We start from the raw sequence: 19,780 nt of genomic DNA, 5'->3' as shown, positions 1-19,780 counted from the left end.
ATAGATGTGTTTCCATCATGGGAGAGGAGGTGGAGGTGGTGGAGGAATACAAGTACCTTGGAGTTCAGCTGGACAACAGAGTTGAGTGGAAAAGCAACACTGAGTACATTTACAAGAAAGGTCAGAGCAGACTCTACTTCTTAAGGAAGCTGAGATCTTTTAACGTCTGCACCAAAATGTTGCAAATGTTCTACAGGTCTGTTGTTGAAAGTGCAATCAGCTTTGCAGCAATCTGCTGGGGCAGCGGCATCAGAACCAGAGACTTGAAAAGAATTAACAAACTGATCAAGAAAGCTGGTTCTGTGCTTGGAGTAACTCTGGAGCCGCTGGAGTTGATCATCAAAAAAAGAATTCTGTACAAGCTGACGAAGATAATGGAAGATCCTTCACACCCTCTACACAACGCCGTGACGAAACAACAGAGTGTGTTCAGTGGGAGGCTTGTTCAAGTCCGATGCAAGACAGAGAGATACAGAAGATCCTTCCTTCCAGCAGCTATCAGGCTCAAGAACAAAGCCCTTAATTAATTAATGTGATTGTTTTAAAAAAAAAAAAAAAAAAAAAAAAATTACTACTACTACAATATTGAATTTCCCTTTGGGATTAATAAAGTATTTTTCATTTCATTTCATTCATTAATGAGCAGGAGACAGAACATCTGAGTTTATTAAAAGCCAGTTAGACAACATGTATGTGGACAAAACCAAAGCCGCCTTTATCACAACCAGACTCAGACGGATGGAGCAGGGAGAGAAAATGCTAAATATTTGCTTGGATTAGAAAAGTGGAACGCTGAATATGCTCCAGTAAGTAACGTGATGGTAAACGGGAACGGTCCCAGTGATCAGGATGTAATCTCCAAACATGTGGCCAGCTGTTATCAGAAGTTCTGCTCTTCAGCCCCACAACTTCTGACTCAGAAACTTTTTAAACAACATTTCTACTCATGTCAAAACCTAAATGAGGAATTTAGAGATATTTGTGATGGACAGATTTCCTTACCAGAACGTGTGGAATGTGTGGAACATCTGGAAGAAAATGAAGCTCCCGGGAATGACGGCCTGACTGGGAGTTTTATAAAGATTCACTGATAAACTTCCTCCTTCTTACTAGCTGGATTCCAAGAAGCCACTGGAAAAGGTGACCCCCCCCACCTTAAAACAGGGATAATCCCACTAATTCCCAAACCAAACAAGGAAAAATTCCAGAGTGAAACCTGGAGAGCCGTCAGTTTACTGAACAATGATGAAAGTTATTTGCTCTGATTGTTGCTGGAAGACTTAAACACGGCTGGAGTCAGAAAACAGACGAAGAGCATCTGGTTTTATGGAGAAAAGGCTCATTAGCAACAACATCCGTTTAATATCAGACATGATAGATTACAATCACCTGTTACCTGATAGAAGCTTCATTCTGCTCATCGCTTCTTACAAAGCCTTTCACACCACGAAGCAGAACTTTATTGTAAAATCTTTTCCTTCTCTGGATGTGGAAATTATTTTCATAATGCAGTTGGGACTTTATATAATGTTTGTTCTGGTTCTGTTAAACTGAAATCTGGCTCATCAACCAGATTCATTATTCCACGTAGACAAGGCTGCCCTGGATCTCCTTTTCTTTCTCTGGTAGTAGCACAAATAATGGCACCCATATCAAAACGTCCCCTTTTCTGGGAATTCCTGCTGTAGGTAAGGAGTTTAAAACCTGTCAGCTCGCTGATGATACGGCAGTTTTTTAAGGGATCATCATCACATAGTAAGCGCAGTGAGTTGTATAAATTCATTTAGTGATGTATCAGGGTTCAAATGGATGTAGACACATCTGTTTAGTTTCCTCTGGAAAACTGGAACTGGTCCCATTACGCTGGAATACCAGTTAATGAGGAAGTAACACATCTTGGAATTATAATTTGTAAAGATAAACAGGAACGTTACAACTTAAATTTTAATCCAATTATTGAAAAAATAGGATCTAAACTGAGTTCTTGGTTAATGAGAGATCTCTCTCTATGTGGCAGAGTCTTCATTTCTAAAGCAGAAGGTAAATCCAGATCTATAAATGTCTCATCGTCACTTCACATCCCAAAACATCATTAAAGAACTGGATAAATACTATATGATGCCATGTGGAGGAAAAAGCCCGTTATCTCAGGAAAGACATCATCAGAGGTTGTAGGGAACAAGGAGGTCTAGAGGTTCTGGACTTTAACTCCCTAAACAACACATTTAAAATGAAACGGATTCTGGAATTTCTGAAGAACCCGACAGCATCTGGAACACTTTTCCAGCTTCTCTGTTTAATCATCCTGGTGGCTTTAATTTTCTGTTGAAAGCTCATTTTTCTGTTGGTAAAATTCCTTTAAATCCGGCTGACTTCCACAAACAAGCTCTTTTATCTGGTTATTGGTTTCTAAACATAACTTCAGCCCCGTAGATGTTATATCTGGAACAACAAGGACTTCTTTACCAGAATAAATCTGTTTTATCCTGTTGAGGCAAAAAAAGTTACTCTGTCAAGGATGAGGAGTCTGGTTCTGAAGTGAAAAATGATTACAAGTTTATTGAACACAGGATTAAAATATAAAGAATAGAATTGCAATCCGAGACACTGTTCAGAGGTCTGACAGCACAGAGATCTGAAGAGAATCTGATAAGAAACATACATGCAGCATCTTTTAAGCAGAATGATCAGTCACAACACATCATGAAATACAAGCAAAGAGATTGTCTGTTCCTCACACAGGATTAGACACTTCAGCAAACCTAATGAGCTGTTTTTCAGTTTATTGAGCACGTAAACAACCCCAGTGACATTAAGGCAGGATGCCCGGCTGGGTCATCCTGAGGCGCCTGGCTGGTATCAGATAAGTCACACAGATCAGGGCGAACTGTTCTAAAGAATGCATGATAGCAACAGGCTACTCAGTATTAAACTTAATTACCAAGAACCTAAACAACCTGTTTACCCTGAGAGTGATCAGTAGACACAATATAATAAAGGGAATAATATGAAATTTCCCCAACAATTCCCCTCTTTTGATCATAATGAAACCCATTTCATATTGATCACATCAGAAAAGAAAATTTAATAAGATTTAAAGCATAAAAGGAAAAACACAAAAATGCATCAAACAAGGATAACCACTGGAGCAGAGTTGTACAGTGGACAAAAAAGGAGAACACCACAATCAACTAGTGAACCCAAAAACTCTTACGGTGATATCAAACTGCTAATGAACACATAAAAACAAAGAAAAAATACAAAGGAAACAAATAAAATCAAAACAATGAAAAGAGAAATGAAACAGAGAAACAAAACACAGGAAACCCATAAAAGAGAAATGTAATAAATGTAATGTAAATTTAGGGAAAAAAAAAACCCTTAATGATTATATTCAACAATCAAGTCCAATCACCATCTACCCAATATACATTCAGACAAAACATCAGAAGATGCAATTCACGAGGATTCGAGAAACTTCATCATAACTCTGAATGGGGAAATAAACATCAAAATCAATCCAACACATGTGATTACCAGCAAAAAAAACACATCAGAACACATAGGAATGAGAATCAGAGCAAACTAAAATGACTAAACAGAAAACTATCCACACAATCTAAACTTCATCATCATTAGAAAAATCAAGCGGAAGACCAGTATCATCATAACAGATCCGTGGAGTGTAAGCGGGTGGAGAAGCCAGGAAATCTAATGGGGTGTTAGAAAAATCGCGCTAAGCACTAACAAACATCTGGAGGGAATGACCAGGAAACGCAGATGTTATCATAACCTTGAGGCACCGGGGGAGGAAAGTCACCACAAGCCAGCAGGCAATCAGAACAGCAAAAATAGGGCCTAAAACTGCGTACAAGATATGCCACCAGCCACCTGACTGAAACCAAGACCATAACTCAGAAGAAAAACCAGAGCTATCCCGAGCCTCCATCCCAGATAACAGATCTGTTAGGTGATCCTGAACAGAAGACAGATTAGTAGACATATCCGGAATGAATGTACAACACTTGTCCCCTATAACCTTGCAGGTCCCCCCCTTTTCAGCTAAGAGAAAATCCAGAGCCATCCTATTCTGCAGTGTCATGACCCGGAGGGCCTTTAACTCAGGTGTTAGTGCGTCAAACCCCTTAGTAACCAGAGAAGTGAGATTTTCTAAATCTACAGCTAATGCATCAATCTGAAAAGCATTGTTAACTGTACCATAGTGTGGAAAGGGGAGTCCATTCGGACCCAGCCAAACCCCATCCTGAAAAATCGATCCCGATTTTTCCCAAAGTTGGATCTCAGGTTTAGTGGCAGAGCTCTGTAAAGCCTTCAGATCATCAAGGGGAGAAACAGCTGCAGGGCAAACAGGAGAAGGAGGAGGAACCGGTGATTCCCCCGAGGGGGAGGGAGGAGGAAGGGAGGAGTCATGGAGGAGGGACGAGAGAGACACAGGGGGAGAGAGAAACTGCTGAGGAGGGGGAACAGAGACAGGAGGAGGATCTGACTGTAGAGAAGACAGTGACATGCAGGTGTTCAGAGATGAAACAGGAGTGTGCAAACGGGGCTTGTCCCCTGCCACTTTCGCTGCAGCGTCCGCACGGGCGTCACCTCTGGCCACAGCAGTGGAGGAAGAGTCATGCGCTTGACATTTGACCACAGCAATCTCTGAAGGAAGCAAAACTGCCTGTAAGAGGTCTGAGATCTGTGTTGCATTCAGAATAGGCTTACCGTCAGATTTTAGGAAATTTCTGTGTTTCCAGAGTGCTGCAAAATCATGAATCACCCCAAAAGCGTACCGCGAATCCGTGAAGACCGTGAAGACCGTGATTCTCCGCCCCGTCCCAAAACGGCAGGCTTCTGTCAGCGCCACGAGCTCAGCTGTTTGGGCAGAGAAATGGCTTGGCAGAGGAGCAGAAACAACAGTAGAATGGTCAGTGCAGACAGCAAAACCCACCTTGTTCACCCCAGTCCTGGGGTCACGTCGTGCTGATCCATCGACGTACAAGACAAGATCAGGATTCTGAAGTGGGGTGTCCTTAAGATCTGGCCTGGGCGTGCACGTTTGTTCCAATGCAGCCACACAGCAGTGCGGCTCTCCGTCGTCCTCAGTAAGGGGGCAGGGTAGCAGGATTCAAGACGGTACACCGCTTAACTGTGATGTTGGGCATGTCCAACAGGACCTGAGATGTCTCGCAGCAGAGAGATGAGAGGTTTTCTGCTCCAGCAAGATCATAGAAACAGCATGAGGGACCAAAAGGGTTAAATCAGAATAACCCACAATGTCACGAGAAGCCAGCACAGCTTTTTCGGCGGCGGCCACGGCTCGCAAACAGGACGGGAGGCCCCTAGCGACAGGGTCCAGTTTAGCTGAGAGATAAGCAACAGGGCGTAACTTACCTCCGTGAGTCTGGAGCAGGACTGAAGTCATCGAGCCATTCCTCTCATCCACTGCCTGAACGAATGGTTTCTCAGGATCTGGCAGGCCCAGAGAGGGGCAGTTTGTAGTGCCAGCTTCAGATCAACAAATGCACGTTCTGCATCCTCATTCCAGGAGATGGCATCACCTGGTCTCAGTCCCTTACCATGCCTGAGTGCTGACAACGGTGCTTCCATGATAGAATAATTAGGAATGAAATTCCTGCAATAGGAAGTTGTCCCCAGAAAAGACATGAGCTGTTTTTTAGTGCGAGGTCGAGGAATGTTCTGGATAGCAGACACACGCTTAGAAGAGATGGCACGGCTACCTGCGGAGATCACATGACCCAGAAATGTAACTGTTTGCTGCACAAATTGCAGCTTTTTCAGACTAGCTTTGTGACCCTGTTCAGCTAGATGTTTCAACAGTGCAATAGTGGCTTCCTCACACTCCTCACGTGTTTTAGAAGCAATCAAAAGGTCATCCATGTACTGACATAGAGGGGTATCAGGAGGAAGGACCAAGCCAGACAAACTTTCCCTCATGGCTGCTTTAAAAATGGTGGGGCTCTCGCAGAACCCCTGGCACAAACGACTGAAGGTCCAGGTTTGACCTAGGAACTCAAAAGCAAACCAGAACTGGCTGTCTTCATGTATCCTGATGGAGAAGAAAGCATTACTCAAATCACAGACACTATACCAAGAAGAATCCTGTGGAATCTGAGACAGTACCGTGCAAGGGTTCGGAACTGATGGTGCACGGGGTTGAACCGCAGAGTTGACTCTTTGAAGGTCCTGACAAAATCTCCACTCCTCAGGCTGACCAGCATCCCTGACCTTTTTTACAGGAAACATAGGAGAACGGCAAGGAGAGGAAGCACAGGGTTTGACAATTCCTGCCTGTCGAAGAGCAGAAAACACAGGCATGATACAAAGCACAGCTTCAGGTTTCAAACGATATTGCTTCTGATGAGGGCGGTAATCAGAACGTGGAGTGATAACAACAGGAGGACAGTTCTTAATCAGCCCTACATCATAGTTAGGGGTAGCCCACAGAGATTTAGGAACAGCCTTCAGGACCGGAATGTTTTCAAGTTCAGATTCTGACAAACACGTGTGGTTAAGATCTTCCTCAGGAAACATGTTGGCTGAAATCAGTTGGACTGTTCTCTGACAGCTGACCTCAAGCTGGACATCCATTCTGTAAGCTTTCACTGTGGGAGAATACAAGACTGCAAGTTCAAGAATGAAGGAATTCCAGTGTTCGGCCTTCTCACACACACTCAACCACATGCTGACGTCATCAGTCCCACAGCCATCACCCTGCAGACACACAAACTCAGAGTTGCACACATTTTCACCAGCCGGCTCACAATCATGCATTACCCCTGTGTCCCCCAGCTCACAGCTCTTCCGTCTGTCTGTGTAGCTGGAGAGAGAAACATGTGGGATGGAATGCGGAAGCATTCCTTCTGTTCTTCTGTCAGACTGAGCACAGCTGCAGCCACGTGCTCATTCCACAGAACAGATGACACCTTTAAAGTTTCTGGAGAATGATTAAACCATTGTGTTTCCTATCTCTCATCGGGCTCCCGTGAGATGTTAGCAATGCACACACAGTTCTGAGCAGGGCTTGAGACCAAGAGGGAGGGATTTACCTCAGTCAGCTGCTGCAGAAAAATTTCACTCGGGAACTCCCAACAATAGCACATAGGATCTCCCAGGGTGTGTCCATGCAGTGATGACAGAGTCAGGGTTGGCCATAACTTTCACTCCATCAGGAGAAGATGTGAGACAAATGTTTAACCGACACATCAAATCTCTACCCAAAAGGTTGACCGGACAAACTTCAGACAGAAGAAATGAATGTTTAAATTTACACCCCGAGAGCAAATTACACCCAAGGGGTGCGGTCAACCATTCTTCGTCACCAATACGTGGACTGACATCCCACCCAACCAACTGTTGCTTCAGTTTGTCCGCGACTTCAGGGTGGAGGCCCTTAATGACAGCATCAGCGCACATATTTTCCCAAGGGGTAGAGGAACGGGATTCCCAGCCCAGTGAGGGTGCAGTCTGTCCTCCAAAAGTTGAGACTGTGACACAGACTCGGTGGATGAAATCATCTGAAGTCTCCCCTGCCTGTTGTTTGCAGGTGAAAACTTTGGTCATGTTCATTGAGGCCGGGAAATTGGTACGTACCTCCTCTGCCAGTTCATCTACCGCGGTTTTGTAAAGGAGATTATCAGCATGGCCCCAGTCAGGATTCCCCAGCCTCAGATCAGCGGCAGGGAGTTTGTCCTGGATCTTAGACAGTTCAGTCACCTTAAGCCGTCTGGCCATCATCCGGTGGATCTCTGCACCTGTGGGGCGGAACTCCTGGCAGAAAAGAGGAAATTCATCAGCAAACTTTGGCCCAGAAGTGACCAGGTCAGGCAATTGGGCCCCCACCTCCGCCACCTCTGTCTCAGTCCATGTTCGGAAGACCAGAATGGGCCCAGTGGGACCCGCCACTTCAACCATGGGGCATAGGTGAGTGGTGGAATCAGATTTCAGGCCATCTTTTCTCAGGGTCACCGGGGAGGTTCTGCCGCTTTTGTGAGGGGCTTTGGACTTTTTCTTTTCCTCTGTGGTCTGTGGATCGGGCTGTGGTTCGGCCTTGGGCGGTATCAGTTCAGGGGCAGCAGCTCCCTCCAGGGATGGATCGTCGTCGTGGTCAGCGAGAGGAGGTGGTGGGACTGGGGGGAGGCAATCCAAGTCTGGATCTGGAGAGGCTCCCAGCATCGTCAGGTCTGGGCACGGGAATGAGGTGTTCTGGCCCCTCGGGCCCGATGGTGGACATGCAGGTAGAGAGGGATACAATGAGTTAGTTTTCAGCTGAGAAAAATGAGACACAGCAACAGAGGTTGTCGTCCGCTTATCATGGCTGTTGTCAGGTCGGTGCAGGTCAGTCTGTGGAGGGTCAGTAAGTTTTGGAAGAACTCTGGCGTTCTGTTTTCTCTGCCGACGCTCACATTCTGCGAGCCAGTTTGTTAAAGCCGCCTGATGTTTTTCTAAGCGGTCCCAATCTGAGACCTTCACCCGTTTCTGTGATTTTAATTTGTCCCTCATCTTATCTAATCCTTCTTTAGTTATTCTTAATGCCGCCGGGCTGAAAGAGCCTTCGGCTGGAAAAATACCATTCTGAATCCACTCCGCACACACCTCCACACACATTTTCCCATACTTACGTTCCATGAACTCAAAGAGTTCATCGCGGGGCGTCGCCGGTGTTTTGGAGCCTACATTACCCATGTTTACACTTAAGCACGGGGAGGAATATTCCCACACCTTAGACTACAGACGTCTCTGTAGAATACGGAATAACGGCTAATCCGTCCACTCTATCTCACTGCTTTCCAGCGAGAGACCCACTCACACAGATCCACGAGGAGTCCCCCAGAAACAGAGGCTGAGATGTACTCAGGTTGATCAGACACCCGTCGTAAAACCCGAAACTGACCACGCAGGAGCACTTCTGACACCAGGTTGTTGAGGCAAAAAAAGTTACTCTGTCAAGGATGAGGAGTCTGGTTCTGAAGTGAAAAATGATTACAAGTTTATTGAACACAGGATTAAAATATAAAATAACAGAATTGCAATCCGAGACACTGTTCAGAGGTCTGACAGCACAGAGATCTGAAGAGAATCTGATAAGAAACACACATGCAGCATCTTTTAAGTAGAATGATCAGTCACAACACATCATGAAATACAAACAAAGAGATTGTCTGTTCCTCACACAGGATTAGACACTTCAGCAAACCTAATGAGCTTTTTTTCAGTTTATTGAGCACATAAACAACCCCAGTGACATTAAGGCAGGATGCCCGGCTGGGTCATCCTGAGGCGCCTGGCTGGTATCAGATAAGTCACACAGGTCAGAGCGAACTGTTCTTAAGAATGCATCCACATTTACGATAGCAACAGGCTACTCAGTATTAAACTTAATTACCAAGAACCTAAACAACCTGTTTACCCTGAGAGTGATCAGTAGACACAATATAATAAAGGGAATAATATGAAATTTCCCCAACAATCCGACATGGTGTGGAAAAGGAATTGTGGTTGTAGGTCAGTTGTTGGATAAAAACGGGACTTCTGACATTCAGAATTCCTTAAAAAAGTCATTTACCTGGAACAGCTGAAGAGTTGGCTGTTGTCTTAAATGCAGCTCCTGCAGGCTCGTCACATGTTGAAGAACACGTCATTCCCAGAGATTAACACGGAATTTAACAACGTTTTCATGGCTGATGTTGATCTCACAGACAAACGTTGGAGCAACAAATTAATCAGGAATGAAGAGTCCGGTTCACTTCCAGCTGCTGCAGAGTTCTTCTGGGACTCTACCACGGCTGCTTTACAGGGAAAAAGCTGCTAAACTTCTTCATAATTACTGGATTAACAACAAGCTGGAAGAAGTTTCTTTTAAGGTTTAACTTTCCTGTTCAGGAAACACTTCAAAGATTCCAGATAAATATTGATGATGCCTGTGTGTTCTGCAAAGCTAACAAAGAGACAATTTTCCAGATATTTTCCAACGTGTTCCCACCAAACAGTTCTGGTCCGACATGGAAAGCTTCGTCTGGGCTCAGTTAAACATCAATATCCACATTAATGTTTTCATCTTATATTTTATATTGAAAGGATTGTCAGTGATGTAAACTCTGTTTTCAGCTATTAATCATTCTTGGCAGGTTTCATGTCCACAAGTGTAAATGTTCTGGATCTAAACCTTTTTAATCTTTTTATTGTGGATCTGAAATCTTAAACCAGCTCAGCTGAAAACGTGAAGAACCAGAAAGCAACAAGAACTCTTGATATTTTGAAGAAACTGCACATTATTTCATTTTTCTATGTAAAATAAAATAAATAAAAACTCCACGTTTGTATCTGTTGTCTTCGGCCTTGTTCAGTTGAAGCTGTTTAAGTTGCATCTTATATGTAAAATGTTTTCTGTTATAAAATCTAAAAGGTGTTCAGAGCCTGAATTGGGACGCAGGTCTATACTGTTCCTTGTGGTTCCAGGTGAGATCCGTACTCGGACGTCTACATATGTTTATGTTCCAGTTAATGTGTAGCTGGTTTAGAGAGGATAGCTGCGCTGCTTTCCACCAGTAGGTGGCAGTAGCGCTTTACTAATGGGGGTGACCGGTCCGGAGCTGGAATTTCTTAGAGGAAGTAGCCGGTCAGGCAGAACAGCTGACAGCATCCACCGCTGATCTATACTGTTCCTCGTCCTTCCAGGGATCAGCATGAATAAAGCCTTTCATGAAGCGGAGCATGGCTGAATTTATCCCGTGTGTAACACATGGAGTTCAAAGCTTCACACACCTGGAAACAGCAGCAGGGTTATGTCACTGGTATGGATCATATCATTTAATATGCACCTGTTAACTCCTGTTCATGTGTTTTTGCATGTTGTGTGCAGAGTGTTCCACATGCAGTCTGTCCCTTGAAAACAACACAGTCTTGTCTTGCTGGTTGATGAGAGATATAGCACACAGTCTGGCTGAAGCTGGTCTTTAACAGCTCGTCCTGGGAAAGACAAAGAACGCTGTAGTCTAGGCCCAGAATCCATCTGGGATAAATTCAGAGAATATAAACCTAGCGGAGCTCTGAGATCCGTAGACTCTGGTCCACTAGTCCAGACCAGAGTCCAGACTAAACATGGAGAAGCAGCATTTAGCTGTTATGCTGCAAACAAGTGGAACAAACTGCCAGTGGAGATTAAACTTTCACCAAACTGTAGTAACTTGACACGTTTTGAAGTACTACATGACTTTATTCCATAACAGGAATCTCCACAACGTACAGCTAACGTGCTGTTCAGAACACACATTTTCTCTGGAGAACTTCTTCTCTCTACCTCCCAGCGTTATACAGCGACAGCGCCACTAAATTTATACATCACATCACTACACAAACGTAGACACTTTAAATCAGGTTAAAACTTTTCTTTTCTCCTGCACCTATGCATGAAATCTGCAGCTAACTTTTAACTTATCTGGCTTTTAATCATTTTAACTTAATTTATCATTTTATTGTGATTTTTGCTGTTTGTTTCTGTCTTTTCTGCTTTCTTGCAGCATTTGTAATGATTTTAATGTTTTATGTGCACTTTGAATTGTCTCGTATGTGAAATGTGTTTTAGTACAAATAAACTTCCCTTGTAGTTTAATTCAGGTTGATTCATATTTTAATGGAGATTTCATCATTTCTTTTGAGAAAAATAAAAATTATTTTCTAAAAGCTTCTAAACCATGTTTAATAAAACTTCATAAACTTAAACACTTTGTATTTTATTAATCTTATTTAATATTCTATTTATTCTTTTTAAGGTTTGAATATCTGTGAACACTTATTGAAACAGAATCTAGATTCTGATGTTGTTGAAAGGATGTAAAGAATAATGTTGGAGATGAGGACTCATGTTGAAATAAATCTACATTGTGAAGCAACCCTTTCTTACATTGGATTAGAAATATTGTAGAAAATTATACTGAATTACCAGGTTTTACAGAACATTGTGCTCTTGTAGACGTAACATGTAAGGTTATAATTACATGATTTTAATAATAATAGGTGGTGATCTGAAGCGGCCGGTCTGAGGCATTAAATGAGTCCCACTCCGGCCCTGCTGTCTCCTGCAGGAAGGTTCCTGCTTATATAGGCGCTGACAAAAGACTGTACAATGCTGCCCCCTGGTGGCCAAACAAGATATATACAGATACTTAAAAATGGCTCCTACAGACGCAGAAACAAAACTATGTATCTTTCAGATTAATTCACTTTGGGACCTGCTTCCAAAAATGAGTGTTAACAAGCTTCCAAAATGCTGCTTGTATGAGGACAAAATGTCCAAACACTGGACATTTTTTATGGCTACACTTAAACTCGTCCCCATGTGGACACAAACTCAACTGTTTCTGCTCCTTCCCTTTCTCTTCCTGCTGAAACTTTTTCACTTTCAGTCCTTCACGTTGTAAATGAAGTTTCAGCAATTACAGAGCCAGTGTTTTAGCATTTATTTAATTTTTATTTATTTTTCTGGGCCTTTCTTTGACGTGTAGCTGTTTCAGGTTTACAGAAAATATTTTCTAAACTGATTTTAGTCTAAATAGTAAGCTGCTGGGCCAATTTCTACAGAAACCATCTCTACAAACCTTCTTCGGCTGTACTGAACCACAGATTAGTTGAGGACAAATTTACAATTATTGTAAAACTGAAGACAGTTTGATATTTCTTCAGCTGCAGGTTTGTGATGAAGTGGAGCGAAAACATCCAGCTTTGGGAAAGAAGTGACAAAGATTTGACTGCGTCTGCAAAAAGTGCTTCACCTGCCTCCAGAGAAATCTCTGCCATACCAGCTGTACCTGGAGGCCAGAGAGGAGGCTCTCGTTGAAGAGTTACCAGGAGTTAACAGGTGCATATTAAACCATGTCGCCCAGACCAGTGAAGCAACATTTTCTCTACATCACCCTCTTGCTGTCTTCAGCTTTCTGAAACCTTTGAAATACAGAAACAAGAATTTCCAGCATTAAAACATGGTTTAGGCGTTAAATGTATTGTTTCTCTTGCAGGTATTGACTAGGGATGGCTCGATACCACTTTTTCACATCCGATACCGATACCGATACTGCAGCTTTGAGGATCGGCCGATACCGATCCGATTCTTTTTGTCACTCTAAACGCTGTTTACAATATGTCGTGGATGTAATTTGTTTGATACTGACATCTAAAAAACACCTAATTCACTGTACAACAACTATTCTGGTCCCCTAGAGAAAGAAAGAAGGCGGGACGACGTCACGGCATCCCAGCGCTGCCGTTTCTAATAGGCTGATCAGAGACGAAATAAATAATGAAAACAAGTGCGTGCGGTTACGTGCGGTCTTCCTCGCAGTCCCTGTAAGAGACCACATATACGAGAAAAGGAGGATCCGCGCTGCAAAAGCTGACTGCTGCGGCTCGCTGAGGGCTTCTGGTCTGCAGCACTGAAGTCACGACAGGTGAGTGTCCGGCACGGGCTGTTTCTGCACTGATCTGGGGTCATGGTGAGCTTCAGATGGAAAGACATCTATGGTTTGTCCAGTTTGACCGAGATTAGAGGCTTAGGTCGCGCAAAGTCAAGTTAAGATGTATGACTTTTTTTCCCCCCCAAAGATAGTTTGGGCTTATGGATCGGATCAGACGGGTTCTAATAAAAAAATCCGATGCCCGATCCAGTCATTTTGACCTGGATCGGACCCGATACCGATCCAGTGGATCGGATCGGACTATCCCTAGTATTGACTCTTTATATTTCTCCCATACGTCTATAAGGAGAACATGAACCTTTTTATCCCTCTTGGAGACTCTGATGCAGACATGTGGTGTTTAACTGAACCAAACACACACAACAAAGTTAGCAAGTTAACTTTTCTTATTGATTGTATGACTGAAATTATGCAATTAAAACAAATAGTTGAAAGGATACATAAACTTTTTCTTATTTAATTATATTTGACTACACACTAAATAGTTTATTTACGTTACAAAGAATTAAAAAATGAGCTCTAATGTGCTTCGTTGTGTTTGTTCCGTGTGATTGTAGCGTGACCTTCCATCTCCACACACAACTATTCTCCTGACTGGTCAAGACTGGAAAATGTCCTTCTTCACCAAACGAGCTCCAAACGTTGTGAAAGCAGACGATGTTGAGGAAGGGGTCATCTCTGCCTTCTGCACTGACTTTGTCTTCAAGCTGGCAAACCCGAGACACCTGAAGACACACTGACGTTCCTCCAGAGGTGCATGGTGGTGACCAACATCTGCCAAGAACTGTTAACAGGACCATAAATCTTCTTTATTCACTCCATTATGCCGCATACCTAGCAGTGCTTCTAATGCTCCAGGAGAGAATCTACCTTAAATGAATTCAGCACAAAGGACTTTATAGAATTTATTATTATTGTTTTATGGTATAAAGTTAGAGGAAGAAAAACTGTAGAACAGATGATGATGTTTGTTGTGATTTCATCTTTCATTCTGTTGCATGTTTGTGTGTGAATGACGCCTAACAAAGCTTCTTTGTTTTCATCACTGGCTGAAATAAATTCAACTAATGACAATAAAACCACCAATAGATGGAGGCCTGAGAAACGTAGGAAAGATCAGAACTGTTAGTTCCACATGTGTCTGATCATCCAGTGTGTAACAGCAACGCGCAACGCAAAGCAACACGTTTAGTTTTTTCTAGAAGTTTCTTTGTAACATGCTCCATCATACAAGTACAACATGCATGTAAGCTGAGCCCCGTCCAGACTGTGAAGTATAAGTGTAAGAATAGTAGAACACACACTTTGTTCTGACTCCTGTCGGTAGTCGGCAAATGTAAGAGACCTCTGGTGGTGACTTGTGTCATTACGCCATGCAGAACAGTATTGAACCACAGCACATGCAGGCTGAGTGCTCCACCACAGTCATTTGTCTGATCCTTGGAGTAGATCTGTCAGTGAGTATGACTGCTCCGTGTTTATTTAAGTTAGTTCCAACTTGTGAGCATCATAATAGTCTCTGAAGCTTTGTATTTTCAGTTGTAAAACCGAGCTAATTATGCTAATGCTAATCGGGAGCTGAATGTTAGCATAGGTAGCTGCAGGCTGTGTTGCTTAATGTTGGGCCTCATTTCTGTTATGTGTCCTTGCACATTTGCTTTACTGTGTCTTATGCCTTATTTCTTACCTGTGGGTGGATTCTATTGTTACAATGTTTGTGTTCATCTTATCAAATATTGTTGCCTAAAGATTGGTTACTTTGAATTGTCATTAATCTATAAGGAGTAAGAGAAAGGTTGAGCTGGAACTTTGCATATATTTTAGTTGATGTTAATATACTGTATATTTTGATTTTGTGTTGCAGTTTTACAAACTTGGAAGAACTCAGTAAAATCAGCTCAATCTGGAGTCAAGCCTACTGAGTCTTTTGTGTTAGCTATCTGTCTAGCAATACTGATGACGTATCTGCTAGGACAGAATAGTAAAATGACATCCACACAGCGGGAAAAGGCAACATAAATAATTGTGAACAGCACACAGAAGCCTAACACTCTGACGAGATGAGTAATAACAGCGGTGAAGAACGTCAGTCTCAGCTCCAGACCAGGTCTCGGGTCTCAGCTTCTGACAAGTCCACCAGAACCTCAACCCGGACATCTGTCAGTGCTGCTGCGACAAAGGCTAGAGCCAAGGCCGAAGCAGCCAAAATAAAAGTATCCTTTGCAGAAAGGGAGGCAGCCATGATAAAAGAAAAGGCTTTATTGGAAGCAAGTCTTCATGTATTAAAACAAGAGAAAGAAGCTACTGCAGCATTAAAAGAAGCAGCAATATTCGAAGAAGCAGCAGCAGCTGAAAGTAAAGAAAGAGAATCTCTTGGTGAGTTACAGAGTTTAACTCTTGAAGACCCAATGAAACGCACCAAAGACTATATAGAAACGCAGCCATTTGGAAAACATGTGCCACAGAAGCCTCAAGAGGTTACGCCACTGCCGCCAAACCTGCATGAGAAAAGCAGGGAAACTCAAGTGCCTATCAACAAGCCACAAGAGTCAGAGTATAAGTCATTCCAGGAGGAAGATGATCACAAACATGTGGGGAGTGAACACTACTTACCTCCTCCTGCTCCGAAGGTATTTCTCCCAAAGCAGGAAAATTTACCTGCGACTCCTGGCACTCCAAAGAAATATGCAGCTGCTAATTGCCAGGCCCCTCCTCAGGTCCAATTTAAGAAATACTCACCTTCAACTCCCCAGAACATGGACCTAGCCCACTATCTGATGAGAAAAGAAATGGTGAGCTCTGGTCTTGTGCCCTTTGATGATCACCCAGAAAACTACTGGGCTTGGAAATCTTCTTTCCTAGCAGCCACAAGTGACCTGAATTTAACTGATCAGGAAGATGGCTTAAATGGCTTGGGCCAGAATCATCAGCTCAAGCCAAAAGGATAAGATCAGTACATGTCAATAATCCAAGAGCAGGTGTGTGTATGATATGGGAACGCTTAGAGGAAACATACGGAAGCCCAGAGGTGATTGAAAGTGCTTTGCTGAGAAAATTAGATACCTTCCCAGCCATAACTAATAAAGACACACACAGCCTCAGGGAATTAGGTGATTTGTTAAAAGAGCTTGAAGCTGCGAGGGCTGAGGGATTCTTGCCTGGACTCACATATCTAGACACAGCAAGGGGTGTGAATCCGATAGTTGAAAAACTTCCCTTCTCTTTACGGGAACGCTGGATCACACAGGGATCCCAATATAAAGAGAACTATCATGTCCCCTTCCCACCATTCAGCTTTTTCGTAGACTTTGTGTGTTCCCAGGCCAGGGCCCGCAACGACCCCAGTTTTGCATTTAACCTCTCCCCTGCCCCTAGCCACTTCAAGGTTGAAAGGGCAGCCAAATACCTCCAAAAATCAACTGTGTCAGTAAGAAAGACTGAAATCACTGCTGCAACTACTGCCCCACAAGCTAACACAGCTGCCAAAAAGGATGAGCCAGACAAGCAATGTCCCATACATAATAAACCTCATCCGCTGTCAAAATGCTGTGGGTTCAGAGGGAAACATCTTGATGAGAGGAAAATATACCTGAAAGAAAATTCAATCTGCTTTCGATGTTGTGCCAGTACCAAGCATATTGCTAAGGAATGCAAGGCCAAAATCCAGTGTAAAGAGTGTGAAAGCAACAAGCATATCTCAGCGTTGCATCCTGGTCCAGCCCCTTGGTTGCTTGGAGAGCAGACTGAGCACGCACTTGAGGCAATGACTGAACACACATCTAACGCAAAGCAAAGCGGGGAGTATGAAAACCTTGCAAACCCTACAGTCACTTCTAAGTGCACACAGATATGTGGTGGCGTCCCCAAGCCCAGATCCTGTTCAAAAATCTGCTTGGTAAATGTTTACCACGCCAATCATCCCAACAAGTGTCATAGGGTGTATGCAGTACTAGATGACCAAAGCAACCGGTCTCTAGTAAAACCACAATTCTTTGATCTACTAGACATTAACAGTAGTGCGTCACCTTACACTCTTAAGACATGCTCTGGAACAGTAGAGACTGCAGGGAGGAAAGCAAGTAACATTATAGTGGAGTCACTTGATGGGAAAACCAAGGTGAAACTTCCCACCTTGCTGGAATGTGACCACATACCTGATGACAGGTCAGAGATTCCAACTCCTGAGTGCACCCAAGATTTTCCTCACCTCAAATCTGTGACAGACAAGATCCCACCTCTTGACACCAGTGCTCCTATTCTTCTTCTGTTAGGCAGAGACATTTTGAGTTTGCATAAGGTACGCGAACAGCGCAACGGACCTCACAACTCACCATATGCACAGCGTCTTGACCTTGGCTGGGTCATAGTTGGTGAGTTGTGCTTGGGTGGTACTCACAAGACAGAGGAAGTCAATGCCTACAAGACACATATTCTTCTAAATGGACGCTCCTCTTTCCTTAAGCCATGCACCAACAATATCCACATAAAGGAGAAACTAAAAAGTCCGACCCAACATCTTCCAACATTGTCTCAAGGCAAGGAGAACTTTCACGAGACATGTTTAGATGGTCTGGGAGAAAGTGTGTTTCAGAGAACACCTGACGATGACAAACCAGCCATGTCAGTGGATGACAACACGTTTCTCAGAATAATGGAAAATGAAATGTACATAGATGATCAAAACCACTGGGTAGCACCTCTACCTTTTCGCTCACCTCGCAAGCCCCTTCCTAATAACAAAGAGCAGGCTGCACAGAGACTCTCTTCTCTCCAGCGCTCATTTAGAAGAAGACCTGACATGAAAAAGCACTTCTTTGACTTTATGCAGAAAGTTATTGATAACCACCAGGCAGAGCCAGCTCCTCAACCACAGCCAGGGCAAGAATGTTGGTATTTACCTATCTTCGGTGTATACCATCCCCAGAAACCTGGAAAGATTAGGGTAGTTTTTGATTCCAGCGCAGTGTACAGAGGAACATCACTGAACGACATGCTTCTTAGTGGACCTAACCTCAACAACGTACTAGTGGGTGTGCTACTAAGATTCAGGAGGGAGAAAATAGCCATCACAGCTGACGTGGAACAAATGTTCTATGGATTCAAGGTCAGAGAGGACCACTGCACTTTCCTTCGGTTTCTGTGGCATAAAGATAATGATCCGGATAAGGAGATCATCGACTACTGGATGACCGTGCATGTGTTTGGAAATAGTCCATCTCCTGCTGTTGCTACATATGGGCTGAGGAAAGCGGCAGAACATGGAGAAACGGAACATGGTACAGATACAAAGCACTTCGTCTTCAGGAATTTTTATGTCGACGATGGACTCGCCTCGGTGGCAAAGGAGGATGATGCGATTGACCTCTTATGGAGAACTAAGGCGCTACTGGCTGAGTCTAACTTAAGGCTACACAAGATAGCCTCAAATAGTGCAAGGGTCATGGAGGCCTTTCCTATTGAAGAATGAGCAAGTGACTTTAAGGATCTAGATTTAAGAGCAGACCCCTTGCCCCTCCAGCGAAGTTTGGGTTTAAGCTGGGAACTCCAGACAGACAGTTTCACTTTCAGAGTTCCTAGAGATATTAAACCATTCACGCGGAGAGGTATACTGTCCACTGTAAACAGCCTTTATGATCCCCTTGGCTTTGCTTCCCCCATTACAGTGCAAGGCAAGGCATTAGTAAGAAACCTCTCCTCAGAGCAGTATGAATGGGACACACCTCTCCCACCAGACAAAGAGACACAGTGGACAGAATGGACTAATTCCTTATCTGAACTGGAACTGGTTAGCATTCAGAGAGCATACATTCCAGTCTCCATGTCATGTCACAAGTGGACAGAACTGTGTGTTTTTGCAGATGCTTCCAATATGGCTATAGCCGCTGTGGCCTACCTGCATGTCTTGGACTCGGATGAAACTTGGCACGTAGGGTTTATAATGGGAAAATCAAAGCTGGCTCCTTACCCCATGCAGACCATGCCACGCTTGGAGTTGTGCGCAGCAGTATTGGCAGTTGAACTGGCAGAACTGATCCAGTCTGAGATGGATATAGAGTTGCAAGCAGTAAGGTTCTACACAGACAGTCGCATTGTGCTAGGATACATCCACAACAGTTCACAAAGGTTTTATACCTATGTAGCTAACCGCATAGCTCGCATCCGGTGCTCCACTGAACCAAAGCAGTGGCAACACGTGTCAACTGACAAGAACCCCGCAGATCATGGGACCAGGCCAGTTCCAACATCTTCTCTGGCCTCATCCAGTTGGTTGCTTGGCCCTACCT

General features: G+C 43.6%; 1 protein-coding gene and 2 long non-coding RNA genes across 3 annotated transcripts in view; 2 read left to right on the top strand and 1 right to left on the bottom strand.

Moving 5' to 3' along the window:
- Positions 1–19,780, top strand: part of LOC121653840 (NLR family CARD domain-containing protein 3-like) — a gene marked incomplete at its 3' end in the record, with an annotated part of 124,818 nt that overhangs the window by 38,077 nt on the left and 66,961 nt on the right. The window lies entirely within an intron of this gene.
- Positions 2,139–9,520, bottom strand: LOC121655778. The gene is made up of 3 exons (XR_006013303.1): positions 9,503–9,520; positions 4,954–4,957; positions 2,139–2,486 (listed from the first exon to the last, which is right to left on the bottom strand). It is a non-coding gene; the product is annotated as an uncharacterized LOC121655778 (long non-coding RNA).
- On the top strand, positions 10,615–14,144 carry LOC121655263. Its single transcript, XR_006013118.1, has 3 exons — positions 10,615–10,820; positions 12,709–12,883; positions 14,054–14,144. It is a non-coding gene; the product is annotated as an uncharacterized LOC121655263 (long non-coding RNA).

The sequence above is a fragment of the Melanotaenia boesemani genome, chromosome 2, assembly GCF_017639745.1.
Source record: "Melanotaenia boesemani isolate fMelBoe1 chromosome 2, fMelBoe1.pri, whole genome shotgun sequence".
In the NCBI taxonomy this organism is placed as follows: domain Eukaryota; kingdom Metazoa; phylum Chordata; class Actinopteri; order Atheriniformes; family Melanotaeniidae; genus Melanotaenia; species Melanotaenia boesemani.
The sequence above is the reverse complement of the archived record's forward strand: the minus strand, read 5'-3'. Positions and strand labels throughout refer to the sequence as shown.